The sequence below is a fragment of the Rhagoletis pomonella genome, unplaced genomic scaffold (genome assembly GCF_013731165.1).
Source record: "Rhagoletis pomonella isolate Grant_MI unplaced genomic scaffold, Rhpom_1.0 Rhpom_scaffold_00005, whole genome shotgun sequence".
Classification (NCBI taxonomy): Eukaryota; Metazoa; Arthropoda; class Insecta; order Diptera; family Tephritidae; genus Rhagoletis; species Rhagoletis pomonella.
The window spans coordinates 31208562-31232538 of record NW_023458559.1 but is presented as its reverse complement, the minus strand read 5'-3'; the positions used below and the strand labels follow the sequence as shown (position 1 = coordinate 31232538).

The window sequence follows — 23977 nt, the reverse complement described above, 5'->3', positions numbered from 1 at the left end:
TTTTTTTTCATATGCATTATTTCGGTTTTCAAACGAAAGAGTGCATATGCATAATTTCGGTTTTTCTAATATGCATTATTGCGGTTTTCAACCGAAACTGTGCATATATGCATTATTTCGGTTTTTTTCATATGCATTATTTCGGTTTTCAACCGAAACTGTGCATATATGCATTATTTCGGTTTTTTTCGTATGCATTATTTCGGTTTTTTTCATATGCATTATTTCGTATGCACAGTTTCCATATGCACAATTTCAGGGTGCCCGGCAAGCTCAATAAAATTTTTGAGTGTACATTGTTATTAAGCCAAAAGTATCAAAAACAATCATTTTCAGTCTTGTAAATAGGAATGAAAAAATATTAATTTAAAAAAGGCTTCCTTAATTTTATTTCTGTTTTATATTTTGAGTGTACATAGAACGCAATAATCTCTATTTTAATTAGGGTGTTGTTAAAAATTTCATTGCTCTTAAATTATTGTAATAAGTTTCTTGCGGTAACACTTGTATTGTTATTGATTTTGGTATAGCTGACGTTGTCGTTATGATTATCGATTTCACCATCACTATCGTTATCGATGGTGAACCAATATCCTTATCGTTGCAGTCACCTGAAAACAATATTTATCGATTTTGTTATCGATAACGATATTTATGTAGCTATGGTAATCGACCCTATCCCAAAGCGTAAGACGAGCTTAAATATTTCATAGTGTCTAGTCGCCAAGTTCAGAAAGCCTGAGATGAGGTTGCAAGAGGTAACCAGAAATTTACTCTGCACTCTCTGCGTTGAGTCATTCTGTATTGGCAATGCCCTGACAGACGCTTCATTCCAATACCTAATTACAATAAGTTACTTATAGCAGAATGCATACGTGAGATAGGCTAGGTTAGGTTAGGATATCTCGGCTGCCTTAATTCTTCAGGAAAAGGGCACACTTAAGCCACCATGGCCCCGTTTTGATGCCGTATAAGAGACTCCATATATGCCCCTCCTCTTACCCTAATAATGGAACCTCTTCGTAGCTCTGATGAAGCGCACAAAGTTATAGACACTGGCTGGATCCAATTCGGCCAGATATTCAAAAGAATAATGGAGGAAAGAGCATCGACGAGCTCTCGCCAGAGCAGGACAGTAGCATAAGTAGTGCTCCACGCTTTCGTTTTCCTCCTCATCGCGGCAGCTCCGACAGTAGTCGTTTGACTGCAAACACATTCTAGTGGCGTGGATCCCCATCAGGCAATGCCTGTTGAGAACTCCAATAACATGCCGCAACAGTGGTTGCTCCAAGTGGAGGAGAGGGCGAGATCTACGCTTGTCAACCTTAGGCCAGATATGTCTTGCTATCCTGCAAGTAGGCTCCGCAGACCATCTTATATTAGCCTGTCCGACAAAGTTATTCTCCAGCCAGAGCTTGCAAGAAGATAGCGGAATGCCCGCATTACGGGCTGGCACCTATACAACATTAGTGACATAACATCTTGCCAGTTCATTAAGAGTGGCTCTACATACCAAAACAACCTTCTACGTAGATTTGTCACTATTAAGTGTTTTAATAGTCGCTTGGCTGTAAGAAAGGATTGTTACCGCCTTCAGATTAATTAGAGAATCGATCAGCTAACTTGCAGCTTCATTTATTGCTGTCAGTTCAGCCTGAAAAACGCTGCATAGATCTGGCAGACGAAAACTGAGACTAAGTGAGAGTTCTTGCGAGTAAACCTCCTTCCTACCTTCAGATCCAACTTGGAGCCATCAATGTAGATGGCTGTTGAGTCAGAATACGATACCAAGACCGAATCCTCCTCCGAATCTTCCCTTGAAGGGATCCTTGTCTGGAAATAATTCTTTAGCCCCGTAGAAGGGGCTTCGTAGTTCAGGTGCCTAAAGTCCTCTAGAAGATCTTCCAAAATTCTAGAGTGCCCAAACCTCATGTCACTCCATTTGATTAGTGCATTTAATCTAATAGCATTCCAGCTTGCCTGTAGTTTACCACACAGGTCCACGGGTATCAAGTGAAGCAAGGTCTCTAGGGCTTTAGTCGGCGTCGATGGTAAAGCTCTCGTGATAATCATGCACGCCACCCTTTGGACCGCTGTTAATTTGTTTCTTATTGTAGATTTATCTACGGACGGCCACCAAACCGTTATGCCGTAGAATAGAATGGGACGCACAATCGCTGTATACATCCAGTTCAAAATGTGAGGCTTCAATCCACATTTCTTCCCAATCGCCGATTTAAAGGCATTTATAGCAGTTATAGCTTTCTTGCAGCGCTCTTCAGAATTGCGCCGCCAAGTTAAAATTCTGTCAAGAATAACGCCCAGATATCAAACCTCCTTCAAAAAAGTCAGTGCGATACCGTTCAATGAGGAGGTTGTAGCCGGACAGCTTTCGTTTTCTTTGAAAACAGAACCATGGCCGGTTTTGCCGGATTGAATCTAAGTCCTACTTCTTTGGTCCAGGTATCCACGATGCGTTTGGCGCCTTGAAGTTAGTCACATAGAACTTGGGGGTGCTTACCATCTGCCGCCAGGGCAAGATCATCCGCGTAAGCAATGACTTGGCAACCTGTACCTTGCAACCGTGACAACAGGGTAACCACCTTTAGATTCCAATGAAGTGGGGAGGGAACACCGCCTTGTGGGGTTCCGCGACTTGCATATCTTGTTATAGATACCTCCCCCATCTCCGCATAAATAGCTCTAATGCCTAAGAGGCGATGATCAAACTCGACCATAGGGTGATCCAGCCCAAGGCGTATTAGAGCTTAAAGAACATTATTGAAAGCACCCTTGATATCTAGGAATATGCCTAGTGCGAATTCCTTACAAGCGAGAGCCTTTTCAAAGGTGCTGACAATACTATGCCAAACTGTATCCACAGATCTACCTTTCCAGTAAGCGTGTTCACAGCTAGCGAGATTATTTACATCAATTTCCTGTCGGATCTGCGAGTCTAGAAGTCTTTCCAGAACCTTGAGAAAGAAAGAAGTAAGGCTTATCGGTCGTAAGTCACTTGGTTTAACGTGGGAGGGTCTACCTCCCTTGGGAATAAACACAACTTTCGGCAGGGTCCAGCCCTTGGGCATGAAATTAAGTTTAATACAAACAAGCATTATAGATTAAGACAAGTATCGGACATAAAACGTCAGATGCTGACTGATTTTGGGCAGGGAAAATACCATCCATGCGTGGAAATTTGTAGGGCTGGAAGGACTTTATGGCCCAGTATACCCTTTTTACATCAATAAAAAAAAATAAATCTATCCTATATTTTAAGTTGGGCTAAAAGACACCAGCGTACAAAATTTCATGATGTTCGGTTGAGTAGTTAAAGCGTGAAAGCGTAGCATACAAACAAACTCACTTTAAGATTTATAAAATTAGTAAGGATGTATGTAAAGCGGCGAAAATGTAAATAGGGAACTGACATTTTGACTGTTTTTCTTTGTTTAAAGATTGTTTTTTGTTTATGAAAATATAGCTTACTATCTATAAACAGCCACGTTAATCAAAATTTTAAAACATTTATGAAAATTCAGCGCATCTAAGCAAATGTTTTTCTTCAAAATTTGAAACTTTTCAATCACAGTTTTGCAATTTTTTGTTCACGCATTTTCGACAATTTTTTTGTGTGGAGAAAATTACCAAAACCTTCCACAAAAAATTGACAAAAAGCAATGGTAAGTCTAAGCTAGTTAAAAAAGTTAAACTGCATACTCAAAATGTTTCTAGAAAATCGAATTAAAAAGCTAAAAGTATTGATTGGAATGAAACGAACTTTTCAACCTTTCGTAAACAGTTTTCATAAGATTCAGATTCAGATTTCATAATGCCTGATTGGTATACAATTTGTTGGCTTAAATCCACATACCCCTGGCTTAGTTTTATATTTGCGTTTATCTGTTGACCTGAAATCGTAAGTGAAGCAAAAAGTTGGCACAATTTTTTTTCATTTTTTGATTATAGTTATTCTCAATATTTATTTTAACTTTTTTAAGCTGCACACTGCCCAATAACTGCTCTTTAAAATTAATTTTTGTTGACAATAAACAAATCCCTCTTCAAATTTAACACTTTATGACATTTCTACACGCGAAACTAATGATCAGTTAAATTATTGGTTATCATTTGATTGTTATTGAATTTATATTCAGTTTTTTCTGCACCTACGCATACACATGCAAACGTCCACATCCCTGCAGGAAATGGCACTAGTTTGTAGCTAACTATTAACTAACTAGCAGTCGCCAAGTGGTAACTATTTATTAACTATTTCCTTAGGCCGTAGCTAACTTCTTTTGAATGGCAATGACCGCAAAATAGTGAGAACTGGTTTCCTCTGCATTAGATGTTAACTAACTTAAAGCTAACTGCTTTTGGACATCAAATCAATAAAAACATATTTTTTAATCCTTTATACTTTTATTTATTTACTTACTTTATTTAACATTACATATTTGCTTATTTGCTTACAAGTTCTTTTGTAGGTAATCTCACTTTGAATTCGATCAGACATAACATCAAAATGATAATATAAAATTTCGTTCTTTATTTTATTTGTCCTGAATACGAAAAAGAATCGGCGAAGTGCAGAAAAAAGTGTATTGATAATTTTTGTATGAGGATATTTCAATAGAAACTTGTAAAGAAAAGAAACTCACGATAACGTCTGCATGACACCTGCACGACTTTACAACTAACTTAAAGTTAGTTTTGTCAGAGCTAATTAAATGGTATTTATTTATCGAAATCTCGCAAAAAAGCTAACTCGAAGTTGGTTATTTTAACTAAGTAATTGATCATCTTTTTCTGCAGGGATGCTACTGGCAGCGTTGTTTGCATGACTGTTTAATATACATGGTATATTGTTGATTTAAGCACTTTTTTGTTAGTCAATTTTCAAGCGCGCCCGAATGTGTGGTAATTGCATTGTTTACTATTATAATTTTTGCGCTCAGCAATTTGCACAGATTAAAATTCTTGAAATTTTTTTTTTTCAAATTTGCATATACATAGCTATTGGTTTATATGCTGATTCATAGATTTACATATTTGTTTTTTTTTTTCGGTTCAATTAAACTCTTCACGCGATTTGCTTTAATTTGACAGCAGCCAGCTGAATTCGAATGTTTATTGCTACTTTTTTGTGTGCTTTTTTAGTTACTGTATGAACAGCCAACGTTTCGTTCGGAAAAAACGAAAGTCTAATAAACTACTAACTGCAATTTTTTTACTTAAATGCTGCAAAAACTGTGACTGTCAAAATTATTTAAAAATAGTCACTAATGACTGATCAGCTTTTTTAAAGTGAAGAAAAATGCAAATTGAAACACAGATTTCAATTTACTTAATTAGTAGTGACGAGCATTCAATTAATTTTAGTGATTTAGTGGTTTTGCTACAAAATGTGCCGCACAGCATATGAAATTTAATAAATGTTTAAAGAAATATACAAACAAGTAAAGAATTCTAAGTTTCTCACCTTTCTAATTTCAGATAATCTCGACAATGAGATAAACTTATATGGTCCTAAGTGGCAATACAGCGCCCATTTTCCAAAAATTCATAATTATCGTATTTTTTTTAAAGAGATTTTTTTGAGTATCAACTTTGGGTAATTTAGCATCCTTAAAATTCGAAATATCGAAGTTTTCGCCTATCTGAAATTTACGCTTATACATATATAAGAAGTGGGCCTAATTTCAGTCTGATTTTTAATTTTTTTCAATAAATTGATGTTTTGTCAGATAAGCGGGTTCGTGTGCTCTGTTTATGTACAATAGACCACGTGAAAAAATCCTGCAATGCGACCTGGTCACGCTTAGTGCCCATGGCGTATGAGTAACATGCTCTCCTGCTTATATTTTATAAAAAAAAATCCTTGCAAATTTTCATTTGAATATTCCTTTCTTTTATTTATACATACATCATTTTTATCCGTTAGTAGCTTGATTTTTTTGTAACAGAACAGGCTTTAACGCAAATAAAAAAAAAATGTACACAGATTTTGCTTTTTTCTATGAAAGTTTGAATTTTTTCAACCTTTTCATCATCGGAAATGATTAATTAATATCTCAGAACCCATATTTGCTAAAACTCAATATAAAATATTCACTCTTTAAACAAAAAAATCGATTACTACGTGTAATTCGATATCACACTTGGTTTTTCGAAAAACAAAAATAAACCAAACCAGTTACATTTCAGTAAACAATTTAACCTATATGTACGTGCACTTATGCTCTCTAATTAAGCGTAATGAGTCGCAAACAGAAAAAAATTATAGCAACAACAACTACAACATGACGTAAACAATTCGCACTTGTCATAAATATACAGCGACTATTGTCTATAATTCATATACAAATTTTCAGATTTATTATAAATTTGTTGTTGTTATTGGACACATGACACCTGCTTAAACACATAAGTGCATTATGGTGTCCCTTATTCCTCGAAATCTCTTACTGTTGTTATTTATATGCATGGCACACTGCTCTAGAAGAAGATTTTGGAAATTTTCTTATGTTTCCACTTGTCCACTTGATAAATTGGATGCACTACCCGCTTTTCCGATGGAACAAAATACCTGTGCAACAAAGGAATCGAATACAGCAAGTGTATATACTACTTCCTAACCGCCGCCTATGTCACTTTCTTGTTAATAATTCCGAGGTCCAATGACTAAAAAATATTGTATTATAAAAAAATTTTAAAAAAATTTTAACAATACAATCTAAAAATTAAAAAAGAAAACATTAAACCAAAAATACGAAAATAGATCGTAAAAAATAAATTAAAGTAAAAGAAAAAAATTTTATTTTTAAAACAAAAGACAGAAAAGGGGCATTCCATTGTGAATGGTGTGACATTTTACTCCAGAATGTATCAATTGTGTATTATAATTATGTCGTCGGATCCTGTACAATATCGAAAGATATTATTTAACATTGAACGATAACATGTGTATAAAATTGCTTTAACAAAAATACCAAATGATTTCTTAGTTTTACATAACTATCATTTGAATCAATGTGACTGGTGGGATACTGAAAATAACGCTATTTTACCCTTTTGCACTCAAAGATGAATTTTGGCCAAAACATAACAAATCTTCACGAACGATGTTTTTGTTTTTAAAATACTAATTATAAGCTTTCGTTTTTAATAAAAATTAAGTTAATATAGTCTTCATAGAAATATTAAAAAATATTTAAAGTTGTGCCTGGTGGGACATCTCCTTGTGACTGGTGTAAAGTAATTATGTAGAAATAAAAGTTTCCATAGGAAAAAATTACAACATCTTTTTACTTTTTTAATATTTTTCAACAGATAAATGAAATGTAGTAATTTAAAAAGCAGTTACTAATAAAATAGAGATAATTAGGGCATATTTAAATTTACGTCTCTTTCCTCTTTTACATGGCAAGACCCATAAGTTAAAAAAATACAAAAACTAAAAATTAAATGAAATAAGACAAATAAAGAAAATGAAATTTACAAATTCTGTAAATTAAAAAAGAAATAAATAAAACAAATTGTAAAAAACTAAATGAAATTAGTTAAAAAAATAAAAATTAAATGAAATAAAACAAATATATTTTTCTTCTCAAAACAATACAATATTAAAATTTAAAGCAAATTAAATTAACAACTTATACATACAGAATAAATTTCAAAAAATTAAATAAAATAAAAAAAAAATACTTTTCTTTTTCAAACAATAAAATCTAAAAAGTTAAAGAAAATTTAACTAACAAAAGGTAAGTAAAAAAATAAAATAAATTCCAGAAATTTTTTTTTTTAAAACAATAACAATGACTTCTTAATATTAAAAGAAAATTAAATTAAGAAAGCAAAAATACATACATAAATAATATAAGCTTCTAACAATTAAATTTAATTAAAAAATATATATTTTTCTAAATATCTAGAAATTAAAAGAAAATCATTAAAAAAAAAACTTATTTAAAAACAAAGAAAAAATTCGGCTGCCCGAGAACTAGAACTCAGATTTTACGAATGGCACGCCTGTGCTTTGTGCTAGAATAACAAATGTTTTTCGAACTATCTTACTACCTGGCTTTCTTTTTTCTTGCGAAAGAATTTTTACTATTTTAGCCAGAATCGAATTACACCGACAAAATCGCCGCGAAGAAAACACGGATGCCTCGTATCGTAATGTTTAGCTACGCGTTTTTAGGGGCACCCTAATGTACATTCACTCAAATTATGACAAACAAATATTTAGCACACTGCAGAAATGTTTTTAATATTTTTCAATATCATTGTGTCATTATTGAAACTTTGTACTACCACTGTTGGCTGAATGAGCAGACACCGATTATGATTTCAATTAAATACCTATGGTCATTAAATTTGCATGACCAAGCAGTTCGGATTAAATTTCTATTTGTTTAATGGTTTTGATGGAAAATATTTATGGTGAATAGTGTATTTGTTTCTGGCTAAAAAATTAATTATTATTTCAATAAATAAAATACTTTCAGCTATTATTTGAGTTTACTTTATGTTTTTCATCAATATTAAAAAATTATAGGTGTTTTTAAATTTATGCATTTGTAGCTCATTTCGCATGTCAAAATTAGTAGTTATCACAGCATAGTTCACTTAACACTTTCTTGCGCTTGCTTTGTCCTAGCTTTAGTGCTTTCCAGTGCAGTGCAGTGTCAAAAAACCTTTCCCCCTCCTGCATAAAAAAATCAGTCTCTCCCCCTCATAATATTCTCCTATTGGCCATCTGTTTCCGCTTTTGTGTTCGCTGTTAAATATTGCCATAAAATGTGCTTTATGCTTCATTACTTTAATGTCCCCTCATATTTTGCTCAGCATAATGCACCAACGCGCACAGGAACATAATTCATGACATAAAAGTGATTTTAATGCTTTGACATAAATATTAGAGAGAGATACATAGATAAATGATTCTATGAAATTAGTTTAAAATCGCATTTGGTGTAAATTTAACTATTTGGATATTTTAACAGCAAATCTTATTCTGATTAATAAAAAAATAACTCACCTTTCGTAGAGTTTTGTGTGAGGTCTGCAAAGGGAAAGAAAAAGACATTAAATAAATAATTTGTTGCCGAATTAAGAGTTGCATTTATTTTTATTACATTACTAATCATTGAATAACTGATATCTTAAATAATATTTGTTTTAAGCCCTTTTGCTCACAAAGCCAAGATATAGTAGCACTACATTATGTCAGAGCTCAAGGGCTCCATCCACTATCAGATGACCATGAAATACATGACATTGATGCGTATTTTTATTTAGCCATATTTTTTAACATTCAGACTGGTTTCCCGTAAACAATATTAAAAAAATGTTGAATTAATAGATGATATTTTCGATACCTTTGAAATTAACGGAGACCGCCCTACACGAAGTGGTTTGCACGATTGAGGACTAGCACCACAACAGCAGTAGGACTAGATCATAGAGCATATCCCTGGAATTTATATTTTTTACAGACAACCAAGCAGCAATTCAAGCACTCCCCTTGTTAACCTCGCTACGTGTGGAGGAAACTGAGTGAGATTTACAGGCCTATTCTGCGTCGGTAATAAAAAGTTTGTAACCGGTAAATAAAGTTCCTGTCAATTTTTAAACCCTTTTCGCATTCTGTGTACTTTTGTAACCGGTAAATTTTGTTAACATCTCATAAGCTGGTAACAAAGTATTGCCCCGTGAAATATGCAATGCCAGAATTCGCACAATTTTTCATAGCTGAATTACTGAATATTTTAACTGCATTACCAACGTTTCTAGAATCGCGGTGACGCGGTGGTAACATTTTTTGGTAATAATATTTTCCGGTTACAAAATCTTCGGTAACGCGCAGAATAGACCTGTAAGACTCAAATTCGTTTCAAGTTCAAAGTGCGAAGTGCGGCTCTGCATGATATACTATGTAACTCTTTCAAAAAAGTCTAAATCTGAATTATCGAAATTCATCATTCAAAAGCTAAAAAAAAACTAAAATAGTATTATTACTATTACGTCGGGATTACTAGCGCTGCCACCTAAGAAGATCTATTGTGCTAAACCCTAGTTACAATTACCCCAACCTTAGGCTAGTTAAGAAGCTAAGCACATATTCCAAATTTTGGATGGAGAAGACAATCGTTCCTCAAGGTCTGCTACCAGCCCACAAAACCTGCATTCCATCTCGACAAAAAGGAAAATTTTATTTAAATGGTACCTTAACTAGCAGTGTCCTGTCAGGCCCTTTTATTGCCTTCAAACACTCCATGAGCCCGCACCCACTACACCGATACGCTGTTTTGGATATCTGGTGAGTCAGAACAGCTGTCCACAAGCCTTGATTCCAGTTTAAAAGAGTCTAAGGCCTTTACCGCTGCTTGACTATTCAACATAATATTTACCCTTCTACGAAAATATTCTCGACCACAGGCCTGGTATATGGTTGGGTATGCCCGCCCCAGTACTCCCGTCGGTATACCATAATGGGTACCCTTTTCCGATCCCAGTGATGATCGCTTTACAGAAGTCCAGGGCTTGTAGAAATATAACTTTGGTTCGTGGGCTTGATAGCGGGATCATCCAGGAATGATAACCCTCCAAGTGACTCTGAAGATCTCTACATTTCATGCCGTTCGTATTGGGCAGCCGTAGGGCGCAATAGCATAAAATCCTTAAAAACGCAGTCCTACTAAGCTTTGTGGTTGTTATCGCAAGGTATAATTTTTTAAAATTCATCGAACCGACAACTGGCTATAGGTTTTCAAGTATTTGTGCTTTGAAAATTTGCTACAATGTCCTAGTTTCTTGGCACCAGGGCGAAAAATCGCTTTAGCCAATCAAATCCTCGAAATCTGTATCGGTATACATATTTATCGATATTGGCTTAATACCTCAATATTATTTTCATATGTTTTCTGCTACGTTTATCGATATATCGAAAAATATATTAATTTGTTGATATGTGTGTTCATCTTCGAGTGGTTTTCGGCAATCAACCTCGGGAGCAGCAACTTTCGAAGACATTGTATATTGCATATCCTATACATATTCGTACTCATACTTATACTCATACAAATGCCCATGTTCATACTCATACTAATATTGATATTTATTCTTACTTACATTCATATTCATATATACATATATATATATATATAAATATTCAAATTCATATTCAAACTCATATTCATATTAATGTTCACATTTGTATCATATGCATATTCGTATTCATATTCTCATATACTCATATTCATATTCATACTAATACTTATACTCATATTTATTTGTATACATATTCATATTCGGATTCCCATACATTTTCATATTCATATCCATATTGGTATTCATACACATATCCCTACTCCTATTCCTGTTCACACTCATATTCATTTTCACACTCGTATCAATTTTTATACTCATATTCGTATTCATATCCATATGCATATTCATATTCACACTCAAATACTGCGTAGTTCTCTGTAGCTTTTCTATTTTTATTTTGAACTCCTTCCTGCTTATCGTTTCTATATTATCGTTTCCTAAAACCCTTTCAGTCGCCTTTTATTGCTTTGATTATGATTTAAGGGCGTCACGCAAAATCAAGAGGAAGCCCTATGAAAAAAATCGCAAAAAAGAGAAATAAAAAATAGAAAACGAAAACGAAAACAATGAAAAGTAACAAGCCACACCACAACTGGATGAAGATTTATTCGCCCCAAAAAGTCCACAAAAGCAAACACCTAAGACACACAGCAATATATTTTACTTAAACGCGTAGATAACATCAAATGGTGCTAGCTGACCTTCGCAACGGAACAACTCAATTCATGGTATTCTTCACACACACTCTTCTCTCCAACTCTCCTCCACTTTATAAATTTCTTTTTTCTTTACTACGTTCATGGCTTCTTCCTCTACTCAGCTGTTTCTTATTTACCTTTTTATTTCAAAGCAAAGACTTCCTGCTAAACCAGCAACCGATTTGCTGATGGCTTTGACGACCATTCGAAGATGATTGCTCACCTATTTACGCTTTGTAGTCAGCTTTATTCGATAGAACACATAGCCAGCGAAGTTGGTGGCTTTTGGTATTATTGCTGTGTTGCCTTAGCGTCACTACTTGTCGGGCATTCTAGTTGCTATTTGTATGTATTTCTTTGCTGCTGTTATTGTTATTTTTATAGTTATTGTTGGTGTTGCTTGCCACTTTTATTGCCAACAATTCAAGTTTAGTATTCAGCACCAATCAAACGGTTTTCAAAGCATGCGTGTGGCCACACACAACATCTATTGTTATTATATTATATATTTATTTATTGCAATTTCAAACCTCGATTGATTGTTCTGGTTGAACTTTGTTGCCTTTTTATTGGATTTAAAGTACTTTAGTTGCAAAAAAAAAGCGAGTGGATTCCTGGTAGTTTTGATGATCATATATAATTTAATCTTCGAGCAACTTATTAAGATGGTGCCATGGATATCGCCTAGTCCAAAGAAGTTTGTACGCCTCTGAGTTGCCTTGTTGGCCGAATTTCTCAGCGCTGGCCATGGTCCGATTTAGCCCATATTCGGAGCATACATACAAAAAAGGAAATAAAAAAATAAACCCGCTGAGAGGCGCTGAGTCGAAGTATTTTTAAAAGTCGTGATTGTGGTCTAACTTAGCTCATATCTTGGAACATCCATATGTATAGAGACTGAGTGGTATTAGAAATTTTACAAATAAAAGCAAACACCTATGCATGCGTGGTAATCAAATCTAAAAAAGATTTTGCTCCACCTCATCAAAGTTTTTCTTTAGTAGCTTTACACTTTGGGGCCGTAAATTCTATTACATTAGTGATTTTATTAAAACATTTATTTCGAAGGTAATTCTTGTCTTCAGACGCCTAAGCGCCTAGAAAATTAAGCGAGCATCTTTTTTACCTTTATTTTTAGGAATTTTCATGTGAGTTCATTAAAAGTGGCAGACGAAGGGTTAAAAGGTTCGACAAAAATGTTAAACAGAAAATTTTACTAGTGGTCACCGAAGTTGAAATCACCCCCACCGATAAAATTTGGGACAAGTTTATTATAATTACAGGCGGCCATAAATTAAGAAATAACAAATAAATCGAAGTTCCTCAATTTAACTGCTTTCACTCTTCCAATTATAGGCATTTTCCTTTTTTGAAGAAGCTCACTCAAAAAGGCAGTTAGATGATTTAAATTTTATACACAAATGTCAAGCGCATAATTTTACTGGGAGTTACAAAAATAAATATCCGATGACTAAGAATGAGACACTGTATTTACCTTTAGTTTTTTCGTGAGCCGCAGCCACTTGTTTAAAAAACTTAACCCCCTAACTACCGCTTTAACTTAGCTTCTTAAAATAAGGGTAACAAGACACATGATGGGAAGGGTCAAAGGGTTAAATAGCTTATACAAAAAATTGCTAGCTAAATTAATTTTAAAGATCGCTAAAGACACAAATTCTACTTATACACTCCATACAAAATTTACACCTAAATGTTTTTTTTTTAGTGTGTGATATTTTTTTTACATTCTTCATAAACATTTTGGCGAACGTTCGAAAATGACCTTTGATATCCAATATGAATATCGAACTGAGAACCAACTCATAACCAACCTTAGTTTTCCTACGTTTATCGTATATTGGAAATACACTCGAGATGGGTTCGAAAAAAAATGGAAACCATAGTAACAAGAGAGAATGTGATATCCGGCTCATTCTCGAAGGGAAATATAAGAAAATCACTCTCTCTCATTAAAATTCCAATTGGATAATGGGCTGGATTTCGAATTCATATCGAAAGAAAAATACATTGGATAACGAAGGTTCCGTTTTGCTGGAGAATGGCCTAGTTCTCGAATCGAATACTAATCTATTTCACATTCGTTATCGAAGGTGAGACTCGAAAAAGGATTGGTTTTCCAATCATTTTCGAATGGTTAACTAAGCCGAATGTTTATTGGGTTCTTTATCGAAAAAAAAGAATACGCCTATTTTTTGTTTCATCATGATATTCGAAAATCTCGAAAAAACCATCCGAAATTTTTAACTACTTGTTTTAATTTTTTTTGCAGTATATAAACTTTTTGTCAGAGAAAATCATTTTAGTAATCAAAATATGCGTAATAACCTCGGCTTTCAATTAGAGTGTGGGATAGCTATAAATAAATCATTTTTTTCATTAAAAATAGCATTATTTTAATTTTTTTATCAGTTTTTTTTCTAATTATACAACCCTTGATTTTTGATTTTTTTTTCGCATTAAAATGGTGTATAATTAATAAAAAATATTAAAAAAAAGAAAAAATAATAACTTTTTTAAATCTATCTCACACTCTAAGGGAAAGCCGAGATAATTGCGCACATATTGACTACTTAACGGATTTTCTCCGGCAAATAGTTTATCAACTGCGAAAAATTTAAAAAAGGTGCACCTTTATGAGTTCAAAATTTCGGGCATTCTTTTCAAGATTTACGAATATCATGACGAAATAAAAAATTTATATTCGATATAGAATGTAACCAAAAAAACACTGAAGTGTAAATTTTATATGGAAAGGCCCTTATAGTATGTTATTTCTTCATTCTCTTTTTCATACGGCTTTATTAACTCTTAACAAAATTTACTTGAAAACTTATAGAACCGCACTAACGTTTAAAAGAAACAGTTTTTTCATCTTTGGTGAAGCCCAGTGAAATTTTCTGCTTATAATTTCTGTAGAGCATTTTAACCCTTTTACTGCCGTTTATAACGAATTTATATGAACATCCAAAAAACTAAGGGCCAAAAAGTTTTATTATTGAAGAATTTAAGGGATTGAAACGTTTTGTGAAAAAAATTTTCGCTAAATATTACCTTCTGAAGACAAAAGATATGTTTTTGAGGTCATTCCATAGACAAAATGTATCAGCAAAAAGTGATTTATCAGCAAAAGTGATGAAAAGTAGATTTTTACCTACTGTAACAAAGCTGTGATGATGTGGAGCGAAATCCGCTTAGGGTTTGTTTCGCAGGGTTAGCGTTTATGCATCAGTCGGTGGAGGTCCTAAAACGGGTGCTCAACAGGAAGTTCTAGCTACTTCAAAGCGGCACTTTATTTCTAAGAAATCTAAAAAAACATTCGATATATTTAAGAAAGGTTTTTGATTTTTTTTTTTTAATATTGCGCAAAGTTTGAAATTTCTTAGAGAATAACCTATGTATATATATTTTTATAAAATAAAATTGATTAGAAAAATTGTCTATCTCAGTATCAAACTATGACGATTTTCTTACTACTTTAATTCACTTTTATTCATCTTAACTTTATTCGCCTTTTGCTCGCTTCTTTAATGCGCTATTTGCGTAATCTATCACCTAGCTTCCGAATGTTGCAGAACGTGATTAGAACTGGTTTGCTAAATATGTATGTACGTAAGTCAGCAAAACTAAATAACAACAAAGACATGGAGAAACATCTGATGCCAGCTTACACTGACACAAATCTAGTAGATATTTATACACGTGACTTATTAAGTACTTAAGTGTTTATGTACATATGTAAACAAAGAATTTAAAATGTGACAGCATGCCCTTCTGCGTATTTATTCCACTTTTAAATTCCAGCAGGTGACAATTTAAATGCTATTATTATATGGCAGCCAAAGGTTGGCATCAGGCAACCAAATGGCTATATTTCCCAACCCAGCTTTTAATGGTTAACTTAACCCTTTCAAGACCAAGGGTACATATTTCCCAAAAAATCACACTTAAGAATTCTACTATTTTTTATGTTTTTACAATGTGCGTCATATTTATTTACTTATTTTATTATGCAATTTTAGAATAAAAATATTTTTATCAAAATTAGAAAAATTTATCACAAAAAAATTTGTTAAAAAATTTGAATTGCTTAGAAAAAAAATGTTAAAGAAATTTTATTTTGAGCCAAGAGTAGTTTTTTGCGAAAAGTCCATAATTTAGAAAAAAATCCCCTGAGATTTTTCGGGAAAAAAGAAATCAAGTAAAATTCTTTCTTTCTTTAAAAATTTATTTTTGAGCTATAGGCCGTACATTAAATAATATTTCGCCTTCAGTCTGAAGGCATCTTCAGGAACTATTAGCTTTGTCCGGTCAACCGACATTTAATGTTTTATTTAACATACGGCCTATAGCTCAAAAATAAATTATTAAATTATACTAAACGGTCAATAACCAACACAATTATTCTATCTTTCGAGAAAAAGTTTTTGGGAATAAAAATAAAAAATATAAATTTAGGTTAACACTTTGGGAGAAAAATCATTTTATTAAAAATACAATTTTTAAGATTGTTTACGAAATAATGTATATAGGAAAAATAATCTCTACCAAAATTATGAAAAATGTGTCGTGCATAAGAAATAATATTTTAATTTTTAAATAAATAATTTTTGGTCAAAAAATTATTTCTCTAAGGAAAAAAATTTAAAAAAAATTCGTTTTGAAAAAAAAAAGAATTTGCTTAGGAACAAATTATGAGTTTGATTCACAATTGGAGAAAAAATTAATTTATAGTTGATATTTAACATACATTTTTTTTATCACAGTTTGTTTACTCAATCAAACTTTATAATTCACATCCTTTGTTTTTTTTAAGCTTATAATCCAGAGGGTGTTAATTACATAGCTATGTACATATATGTACATATAGAACAAAGTAGATGACTGCTCATATATGTACATACATATATATGTATATATTTATTTATTACTACGTTTTCGCATGCTCATTTAAACTCTATCGTTCGCTTTATTTTTTTCACTTGCTGCTCACGTACGCTTACACTTTTCCCACACCGGCAACAACAACAACAACACGCAATTAAACTTGATTATATATAAGGTTCATACATACATACATAGATCGCTTGAGTGCACTTGACCTTGATATTTTCTTGTTGCTGAGAAAAATGTTGCTTTTTATGTTTATGAAGTTTAGTAAGCATCTTGCTTTATCAATTTTGTAATTAAGATTTAATGTAATATCTGAGGGATTGCTTGTAAAATACAAGCATTTTTTTAATAAGATGAGTTATAGTTAGTAACATATTGTTTATTTGTTTGGATGAGCGACGTTAGCAGCGATAGCGATTTCCTGCAACATGCTAGAGAATTACATCCTTATGCGTACAAAAACATGTAATAAGAGTACATACATATTTACATAGGTACGTATCTACAGTGGCGAACAGAAATAAGTACATGGTGATTTTTGTTAAATATTTGCAAGGTTTTTTTTTATAAAAATATGGTTCATGCTTTAAACAAAACCGTATAAACTAAGTAAACTTGCAAACTTTATACAAAGCTTAGGAAAATCTAACAAATTTTCATTTAAATTTCAACTCTCTTCTAATCTGATTTTTTAGAAAAACTTTCTGGATTCTAGGCTAATTGACCTAATGTGGTTGAGTGCAAGTAAAAACTTTATTCACATTACTGCCCAACGTTTCATAACCTCCTTAGCTTTAAACCGCTTTGATTATTGAGATTTTTTTTGCTCTTGCACTTCTAATCTTACAGCCTCAAATATGATGTTTTTCATGTTTTGTATGAATCTGTTACGATCTAAAAAATGTTTAGCCTATCTAAATATAAAAGTTATAATTAACTATTATATTTCGATCTTTAATTAATCGCTAAGAAAAAAACTCGTGAATCGAGTTAAAATTTTTTTTTTGTATCAAAAATAAAACTAATTTTTCGAGTGTTATTTTTTCGCTTTGACATAATGATTGTTTTATGAGCTCTAATTTGTTTGCTAAAAAATAATCATCATTTTATGAGTTTTATTTTTTTTTTATCAGAAATTATCATTATTCTTTGAAATTTTTTCATCGAAGCAGTAATTTTTTTTTTTGTTTTCAGATATAAAAATTAATTTTTGAGTTTCATATATTTGGCAGATCGAAAAACTCAAAATCCCGCACTTCACCTAAACTCAACTCAAGAAACGTAAATCAAAAGAAAGATAAGTAGGTGCGGAATTAATTTTTTAACCCTATTCAATCATAACTAATATTTGAAGTCCTTTTAGGGCTTTGAAGAGGGTTGCCATCTGTTTAAAATGTTAAAGAAAAGCTTCCACCTCAGTCGCGCGTGGGATCCCCATACAACTTTTTTCTTACAATTGCAATTGCGTCAGTCAATAATAAACCGCAAACCATTAAATTAAAAAACTGCCAGAAATCATACTAGTAATTTTGCAAGCAATATAAAAAATCATTGAAATATTATGGGCATTCCATATGTATGTAAGTATAACTCTTCACCACTTTTGCAACCCTGAACATCCCCTCCTTCATCAGCAAACATCTTCGAACTTCCTTTAGCACGCATTGCTAGTAGCATAAGAATTTGCTCATTTCCTTCATTTCCTGTTAGCATAACTAGTTTTCATTTGATTTTCCTCGTCTTCTTCTTCTTCCACCTCTATTATGATTCCCCAGCGTACTCTATTTTATTTGCATTCATAAAATGAAATAGTAAAATCATTTAATGGCCAAAACTATCATCGTCGGGGCGTAGTGGTAACATATCATTTATTTAAAATTCTAAAATTGCCTGGCGAAGCAAATGCTGCGTAGCGAAAATGAAAATTTTACCATAGGAAAGGAGAAGAGGAAACACACCAAAGCGTATTTGCAATCAACTTTCAAACAGACTAAGATAAGCTTGAATAAAAAGGTGCATGGAGAATGCTTATGAAATTGGTGAGTAATGTAGTAAATTTCAAAGCCTTCTGAGACTCTAGTTTTCGAATAGAAGCATAATTATTCAAAAAATATATTTGTTAAACCAAATTTTTGTATGAGCAGGCTGGGAATTACATGCCTACATATCTTATGTAAGAATTTCGCCGTTTGTATAGGGATGCAAATTTTCAAAGCCAACATCGATACATCGATATTTCGATGCTCGACCCTATTAAGCTGGCATTTCAGGGTACTATTTTATATATGTATAAGGAAAATTTGAAAGTTAGGGGGGCGGGGGCTCGAGCACCCCCCTTCCCCTACCTGGCTACGCCCATGCCTGGAACTGACTTAATGCTTGTTAAAATTTTAAGAAAAACCTAGTGTCCATCTAAACTGCTACACTGTTAACATTTCAATGGGTGGTTTTTTGAATTTAATTAGATTTCCTTCCAATGTAATAATAGATTTTCTGTTTACGCGCAGATAATACTTACACTCACCTTAAGTCATGTTGAAATACTGTAACTACGTCATGGAGATCGCCTATGTTCAACGTTGCCAATTGCTTTTTATTTTTTTTTGCTGGACGCTTATTATGACGCAAGCAAATATTTTTATTTTGTACGTATAATGTACAGATAATGCATTTATTATTTATGACAATTATTTTAAGATTTGTTCAATTTGTTTTGAAAGATTTTAAGCCCCGAGAGTGAAGGCAGAGCCGATGTTTACATTATGAGATTAAAAGATGTACTAAAGAAATGTATGGATCGCGTTTTGAAAGTGCTACACGTTCAATATTTATTGACGGTATTGCGATCCGCGATCCAGATTTCAAAATTTTAAGAAATTTTGCGATATGGATCACGATCCATCAATACTGCATACTACACCGTCAAAAAATATCGCGATACTTGGATCACGTCAATAAATACTGACCGTGTGACAGAGCCCAAAGAATATAACATAAAGATGTGAACGCAATGGTAATTTTGAACCGAAACTAAAGTCGATGTTTAAAACATCGTTAAAATTGACATCGATATATCGCCAATTTTACGATGTTGGGTAATTTTCAAATATCGATGGTAAACATCGGTTTTTTGGCCGATGTTATCGATGTTTCAGAAATATCGATGCATCGTTTGCATCCCTACGTTTGTAGTCATGAGCTCATCTATACATAGTATAAAGGAGAGGCGAGATTCTTTCTACGCGGTAATCTCAAAAACTACTGAACGGATTTTGACGAGTTTTTCTCTAATATACTCTGTATCGACAGGAGAGGTATCCTTTTTTTACTTAGAATTTTAATAGGGTTGTCACCTGTTTAAAAAACTATAAGATCTGCACCGTTCGTTGGATTACAAAATATGAGGTGTCAAATGAAAGGGATTGGCCTCTAGAATAGCACTAATATTTTTTAATAGGGTTTCCACCTGTTAATAAAATTACCATATTCAATCATAATAAGCGTAGGCATCAGTTCCGTACCGTCACTGTCAAACGAAAAGACTTAGCCTCTAGATGTGTAATAATATACTATTTTTCTGAGTAGGGTTGCCACCTGTTTAAAAACTATAAGATCTTCACCGTTAATTGGATAAAAAAATAAGATACCAAACGAAAGTGCATGGCCTTCGCATGTACAAAAACTTTAAGTTTTTTGAGTAGGGTTTCCACCTATTTAAAATTACTATCTTCTATACATAGTATAAAGGAAAGGCGATATATTTTAACCACGCCACTGAACGGATTTAGACAAGATTTTTTATGTAAATGATAAACGAACTACATTGTGACATATGATTTCTTTCTCCAAATACGTGAATCTACATACATATGCATACATTCAGCGCATGGCGAAGCCTCGCGCATCCGTGATCGGCTAGTTTCTTATAATTTATTGTCCACTGGAAAGAGGACCTAAGCTGTAATACTTTTCCAGCATGATGTGAATAACTGAGAATGAGGTTTTTCTCATAGCCACCCATCAAATATTAATTGACACCAATGAGCTCTTTCTCCAAGAAGAAGTTGAATGAAGAGAGCTGAGTAGCAGCTTTAAAGAAGTCTTACTGGGCGGGTTTCGATTAATGCTAAATTTGGGCTTCCACATCACCACTGCAATGTTTTCCAGCCACAGGTATGCGCGGTTGTGTCTGTTTATTTACTAGTCAGACGACGTCTAGGTATACCGTGCCATAGTGATTTTGATATAGAGAGTTGATATAGCTACTATTGAACAGATGGGTCTTATATGCACCTACACAGTGTTTCTGCTATAAAATTGACCGTAGGCCGTTTAAGTTACCATCTTGTGCCCGCAAATACCCATCACTCAAATCTGGTGGATATATTAAACGGGACATTATGCGTATCATATGATCAGCGCTGTAGCAGCTGCTTAGCGGACAATGAAGTACAATCTTCCACACTCAATTTCAAGCCGTGTAGCTTTACAAGATCCAAACCCTTTTGGTTGGAATTTTTAGTTTATTCTGGGAAGCTCTCCGCTTCGGAAGTACGCTTCTACTTAGAGCAAAAATCCCAACCTAACCCAAGATAGCCTCCTGTGTTGGTTTAAGCTGCATTGAGCTACCTGTTGCAATTGTTTCTGCTATCGTTTTCAAGCAATTCTTTTGAAGCTCAGTAGTTAACTGTTACAATGCAGTGCCCATCTTCCTACTCTAGATAGGTGACGGATGATTCGGATGAAGTGGTTTGAAAAAAAGGAGTCTTAACTAATCGTTCTGGATGATTTGGCTAATTAATTGCCGTTACACACTTTGAACCTGAAAGATGTACGGGCTTACTTCTATAACATGGGAAAATAGGATGCTGCTGGGCTGACTGTTATTATTCTAACCAAGCGTTGTATTGTTAGTTCGCTGGCTGACTACAGGAAAGGGGTTGAGAAGAGTCCAAGGTATATCCGGCGGATCATCTTCCATAGAGATATAATCACTTTCGTGACTTCAGGACAGTATCGACGTAGAATAAGGCATGAGTGGATGAACAGTAGGTATATATGCCACCTTGTAGACATAGCGCTCACTGAATTCCAATTTTTCCTCCCACTTACGTCTTACAGAGGAATAGCTGTAGATGTATTGCTCTCGCGTGGGCTTGCAAAGTCAACCCCAACACCAGTTTGTCCATCCTGATCTCTTTGATGTACGTTGTTAAGCTGACTCCAAACTTTTCCCGGCAGATCGGATGTTTAATTCTTTAACTTTGAGCTTTGACTGCATATAGCCTTCTTCCACCCTGATCTAAACTGGGAAGACTCATGCTAAGGAAATCACTGCATTCAAACCAGTGTGCTATCCTGGGTTTAGTACCTCTAGCCTTAGCTGTTTACTTAAAATGAATAATCACATACCTCAGAAATGCGTGTTCCGTAAGAACCTCTCAACGTCCGATTTGATTTTAACAAGTTTATTGGCAGGAATAATGGCTTGTAACTAATGTTGCATACATAAGGGCGCTGTTAGTACAAGGAAAATGCAAGAAAGTCATATCAAACATGGAGAAGCGGGAAAAGTACGTAACGTAAAAGTTAGAATATTCCTAAGGGGAGAAACTGTGAATATCTGTACTCTATGAGCGGTGTAACTCTGAATGACATTAATCTGTCTTGCTATCCATTGTACGCTTATCTTTAACTACATATATCTCTATATATATCTTCGCAATGCTCAACTCCTTTTCCATTCAAATCTCCCCACTCACTTTTACGGCCTTACATTAGTTTACTCCCTTTAATTTTTCTTCATTAAAAAGTTATCACATATTTTAAGGCGACTTGGTTGAGCACAGCTAGTCAAGCTTGCTAGCGAAGAGCCATTAAACTCGTAGGCAGTCAAAATCAGTGGCAACAACAACTACACATATATAACAAACATAGCAAATGTATAAGTTATGCAAACAAAAACAAATAGCAGTATTTTGCGAAAAACATCATTAGCAAAGTTTGACCGTCAACGAAGTTTTAGCGGCTGAAATTGAGCTGTGGATGTTGGCAGTCCAAAAAAGGAAACGAAATGAAAACGAGCTAAAGTGGCAACAAGGTTGCAACAAAAATGACAGCAACAACAAAGTATTAGCAGCAAAATGAACAAAATTAATGTAGGCAATGTAGCTGTCAATGGCAATGAGCCGTTCAAGGGAGTAGTGAGAAGACAGCGGCGTCATTCGAAGTTAAGCGCCACAGCAAAGTGGGAGCTTGGCTGAGCGAACTAACCGCCGACTAACAAAATTATGCCAGAAGGACAGCACCCAAAACAGCTACGACCAACAAAACCATAATCATCGCTAAAAGCGTTAGTTATTCAACTAGACATCAGTAAAGTCAGTTAAAATGGCGTAGAAGAGAAACGAGAATTGAGGGGGAGAATAGATAGCTTTAGCGCCAGTGGCAAAAAGTTTCCACACCATTAGCAGTAAATTTTAAAAAGTTATACATCTATGTCTTTGAAAAGGTTGCGCGGTAGCAGAGATCAAAATTGCATAATCAAAAGAGAGGCATTAGAAACTCAATGCAATTTTTTTTTTCGAAATATCAAACCTGTACATTAAGGTTGTCCTGAAAATATGAACTTCAAAAATTTTGCATCAGGCACCACTTTGTCTTGTTCTACGTACAATATAAAGACATCTACGAAAAATTAAAAATTTATAAACAACATTTTAGGGGTTGCCATCAGTATTTGAAAATTATTATTTTTTTTTTAAATCCCAAAAATTGTTGAAAAAATTGTCATCTTAGAAGAAACTTTGCCCATTCTTTCCATTGTCAACTTAGAAGAAAGTTTTCCCATGTCTTCCGTGGTCATCTTAGAAAAAAGTGCGCTCATGCCTTCCATTTTCAACTTAGAAGACAGTTTACCCATACCCCTTTACAATAATGAAACTGACTGAGCATAAAATTATTATTTTTTTTTAATACTAAAAGTGGACGAATACTTAAATATGGTAAACAATAATCGCGTACCGCGTTATGACAGACATTATTCTACAAAGTTTTTAACGACACTCAGTTGACAAATAGAAGCATCACTGTCAACATTTTTCACTCTTTTGATGCCTTCATTGCACTTATTGCCATACAAGCACGAACTAAACAGACTAACTAAACGAACTAAACGGTTTAACCAGCCACTAGGGCTGCCAACTAAGCTATAAGGTGCCATATTGGGGATAAAAAAGTGCTAAGTAGAA

The 23977-nt window shown here is 33.7% G+C and overlaps 1 protein-coding gene across 2 annotated transcripts in view; it reads right to left on the bottom strand.

Moving 5' to 3' along the window:
- Positions 1-23977, bottom strand: part of LOC118738837 (Ig-like and fibronectin type-III domain-containing protein 2) — a 275040-nt gene that overhangs the window by 144660 nt on the left and 106403 nt on the right. For both annotated transcript variants that reach the window (XM_036469845.1, XM_036469843.1), the window contains one exon: positions 9047-9070. The gene's annotated coding sequence lies outside the window, so the exon portion shown is untranslated. The remainder of the gene's footprint in view (positions 1-9046; positions 9071-23977) is intronic.